Here is a 4799-nt window from a genome sequence, read left to right as displayed (position 1 = left end):
TCTCTCTCTCTCTCTCTCTCTCTCTCTCTCTCTCTCTCTCTCTCTCTCTCTCTCTCTCTCTCTCTCTCTCTCTCTCTCTCTCTCTCTCTCTCTCTCTCTCTACTCTCTCTCTCTCTCTCTCTCTCTCTCTCTCTCTCTCTCTCTCTCTCTTCTCTCTCTCTCTCTCTCTCTCTCTCTCTCTCTCTCTCTCTCTCTCTCTCTCTCTCTCTCTCTCTCTCTCTCTCTCTCTCTCTCTCTCTCTCTCTCTCTCTCTCTCTCTCTCTCTTCTCTCTCTGCTTCTCACATTCGTGGCATGCGCTTGTTACAGCGCCGCATGGCAGTCTTCTTACTGTACTGTGTCTCTCGCTATATGAGACCACACCGTCTGTATTTTGTCGCTCAGGTTTTTCAAACTTTGTTTTATATATGCTGGTGTTGCAATTCCGAAATAGACAAAATAATTTCGCACTTTTCGCGTAATTGCATATTGCAATAAATTGCAAATCTTTTCTTTATATTAAAACATATCGTATATTGTTGCCAATTAATGTGAAATCATGGCCGCGCCTTGGTCGAGTATATGATGTTGTGTTTTTCGTATGATCACGCTGACTATACGTACATACGTGGTCTTCATGTGACATTATATCAAGAGTACATAATAGAGTACATCTCTATTATGTACTCTTGATTATACATACCCACGTCCATTCATGTATAAAAATTGGCCCTACACGCGTGAATTTTTGTTAAATGAATAGCCAAGTTCTATTCAACGTTTGTCAGCGATTACATTCTATCAAGACTAGCACAGCCATCAATAACTCTATTCTATACGACTCCGATATTTATATATATACATATATATATATATATTATGTATATTTTACTCATGTACATAAGTTACATAATGTAAACGACATAAAGTTAAGCAGGTAAGTTTCGAAGTTTTGTTTTGTTTCATCGAATGTTTTAAGCATAATTTTATATTACTTTTGTGTTTCTGATTCAGTGTATATATATAGTGAAAAAATCCAATGATCCGTCTCGGGCAGTTTTGGTGTTTTTCACGCGATGTTTCTAAGGCAAATTCAAGCCTCTGAATGATTATTTTGAAATAAAGATACTCCAGTATCCGCGCATCTTCAATAAAATCAATCGTGAAACGAAACTCGTAATACGAATATGAAAGCTAGCAAACTTTTAACACAAAATTATGTCCACGTATGTTTTTCTGAAATGTCGCTAACATGTCATTGACTGTATGCATGTTCGTTTACAGCAAAGACAATAACAACGGGTGGTTAATTTTTATGATTTATAACCCTATTTGTGTGTGATGTAACGGTAACAAGATTAATTGTCATTGATTATTAACATCATATATCAGTGGATGCAATCGCGATCGGTTCCGCGCGGGTGAAATCAAGAGGATACGTCCACATGTATTACAGAATGTAAGTAAACCAGTATGGGAATGTTGACAACACTTCTGTTCTGTACTGTTTCATTTATGGGAACTTATACCCAAAAATCGGTAACACAAATCGTATAAATAATAACCACAAACATGCTCAAATTCTAAGGCTGGTAGTCGTATTCTAGGAGTGTAAAATAAGAGAGAGTAAAACCAGACCGGGGTGGTTAGAAAACAAAACAGGTTTCAGACAGCAACCGAGAGCGAGTCAATATAGTAATACTGACATATATTGACTTAATTCTAATGATAGAGTCGTAACCAAAACACAAAATATAAAGGAGCCGAGTTGGCAGCCTAGGACGGTGCAGTAGCTATATGCAAGTCGGCAGCGCGGGAAGTTAGCTATATGTCTACTTGCACCCGCGATTGAAGAAAAGATGTGCGAAGAAGAGCCATGAGATCCAGGTCAGTAGCATATAATATAATTATATATATAGTATATATATATATTACTATAATTAGTATATATTAATATAATTGAATTAATGCTAGAACACCGCATATCATCAGTTTTCAGCTACCTGATATGAACGCGCGTGACGTCAGCTGGCAATCGAGGTATCATTGAAGATGCATGTTAAGTGTCTAACAATCAGACTTCAAACGTTATTAGTCTTTATAAGCTAATATATTATAATATATTATATTATATAATATGTGAATGTCCAATTTCGTCGTAATTTATCGATGCTGACGTAGCTATGCGAGATGTTATCGTGTATTATAACAGAATCCCTCTCACTACCCGCTGTGTGTTTGCACGCGGTGAGAGCGGCGCAAAACCAGTAGGCTTAGCTGCTGTCACGCGCGTGCATACGGATGTTTGCCGGGCTACTCGCAGATTATTAGGTGAATGTAGCGCGCGGATGCGACCGGAACCGCGTCATATGGATGGCAGGCTGCGTGTGACCGTGCAAGTAACACGCGGGGAGGAGAGAAACACGACATGACTAGAATTATTAACTGTCGCTTTGCACTGCGGCGATTAAAAACTCGGAGCAAGGAGAGCATCGCTGTAAATTAGTTTCACTCATTTAAGTCATATATCTGCATTTCGGGTGCTTTTTTATCTTCCCTTATGGGCATTACAAGTGTTCTTTATATGATGGCTTTGGAATGCGATTTCGGTTGTTTACTAGTGTCTTCGGCGTGTATTTTTGGCGCTTATCGGAATTTTTTTAGCCCTGCCTTTTGCGCCTTTTAATGTTTGTTATACAGCTATATTATGGTAAATTACCAAAGGCACTGAAACGTAGAAAATCTACCGATAGGCATTGAAATACGATAAAAAATCCAAGGAAAGAAACGGAGAAATCAGTAAAAATAACATATAGTTGCTATTTTTTTTTACATTTCAGCTCCGGACTGCTTCTTTCGGCACCTTCCGGTGGAATTCGATGTTCTCATAGCGCCTTTAGGTGTTTATTAAGGTGCCTTTCGGTGCCTTACGGTGCCTTACGGTGCCTTTTGGTGCCTTTTGGTGTGCCTTTCGTTATGCTTTCGGTGCTTTCGGTGCCTTTCGGTAATTAGACGGACCCTGCTACGGTGGGCTTACATTCCACGCCCCTCTCGCATGAATAAATGGACTATGCTTGACCTAGTTAGACCTAGCCAAAAGGTCGACACAAAGCCGCAGCAGCAGTTGCCGTGAGTGTACATAGTCGCAGCAACCTTGGCCGTGTTCTCTCGCTTCTAGTGTTTCGCCGTCGATCACTGCCCTAGCTGCTTGCTACCAGAGACTGGAGCTAGAATGAGTGACCAGACTGCCAGCCCACAGCTCAAGCTGTATATGCATCCGTTATCATTCTTCACTCAGCAGGTATATGGTTAGCTCTAGTTACTATAGGCCGCGGATCGCTGCCGCAGCCTAGCGCAGCCCTGGCGGCCGTGCGCATTGCCCTGCGGCGCGATACCGCGGGCATATAAAGTACTAGAGTAGTATATGTGTTAGCTTCAGTACACTAAGCTCGCGCTCGATAAACTGCCGCAGGCACTGGCCTGCTGGCGCTGCTGCGGCTTTTAGTTTATTTTTTTTTTTTTTTTATTTTTGTTACGACGCGCAATAGTACTATAGAGCTAGCTATATGGTTAGCTATGTATATATTATAGTACCAAATTGGTTTAGCCAGTCGCATTATTGGCTGCTAGAGCATTCTTATTCAGTCTATAGGGGTAATCGCTAGCTCTAGCACTAATCCCGGTAGCACTTGCCGCNACGCGCCAAGCAGAAGTTTTGGTGCCCATTCGGCGACCGGGCGAGCCAGGGCTGTGTCGAGGCACTGATGAGCTTTAACATAGTTCCTTGCGCATCAATGGCAGAAAAAAAGTGCTAGGCAGCTTAAACAAGAGTCATTATGCAGCTATTGTATGTTTACAATGCCCCCTTGCCATGGCATCAGCTTTCAAGCTAACCACACCCACGGTATAAGTGAGATGGAATGTCCAGCTGTGGGATGTAGGTCCAGTTAGACGATAGGGGTATAAAACGCCGACTGCACCGCTTAGGAAAGTACAATGATTAATGTAAACACTCGTGCGTTTTTACTTTTTAGGCCGCTGCTGGGCGACTAAAAAATACCAAAAACAAAATATTACAGGCCCAAAATAAAATCTTTGGGCGAGTACAATTTCTGTTCGGCGTTAACACAGCGCAAAACAAGTGCTCAGAGTTCGATTTATCGCAACACTCGGCGGACACGGCTTTCCTATGTAATATAGTTCGTTTTACAATATAGACACGGCGTTTTAGTTCACTGTTTGAGATTGTCAGACGTACGCCGTACGTGTGTGCCGCGCGTGCTACGCAGGCCGGATCCCTATAGTACGCGATCGATCGAAAACCGCCGCCGCGTCAAAAGCGCCGCGATCAAAGCCGCCGCATACCGATAGGAACCAAACTGACGCCTCTCTTATTTATTCTCGTATTTAAACCATATGGCTCGTCTAGCTCTGTCTACATGAGCGCTGGGGGATGTGATAGTGTCCACATTTTCGTTTCTATGATTGCGTTCAACACTCATGAAAGCAGCGACACGTACACGTGCGTGCGTGCGTATGTACACGTGCGTGCGTGCGTGCGTGCGTGCGTGCATGTGCACGTGTGTGTGCGTGTGTGCACGTACACGTATGTGCGTGCGTGTGCACGTACACGTGCGTGCGTGCGTACGTACACGTGCGTGCGTGCGTACGTACACGTGCGTGCGTGCGTACGTACACGTGCGTGCGTGCGTGCGTGCGTGCGTGTGCACGTACACGTGCGTGTGTACGTACGCGTGCGTACCTGCGTGTGCACGTACACGTGCGTGCGTGCGTGCGTGTGTGTGCACGTACACATACGTGC

The sequence above is a fragment of the Priapulus caudatus genome, unplaced genomic scaffold (genome assembly GCF_000485595.1).
Source record: "Priapulus caudatus unplaced genomic scaffold, Priapulus_caudatus-5.0.1 Scaffold1352, whole genome shotgun sequence".
Lineage (NCBI taxonomy): Eukaryota > Metazoa > Priapulida > Priapulimorpha > Priapulimorphida > Priapulidae > Priapulus > Priapulus caudatus.
Note: the sequence above shows the minus strand (reverse complement) of the source record.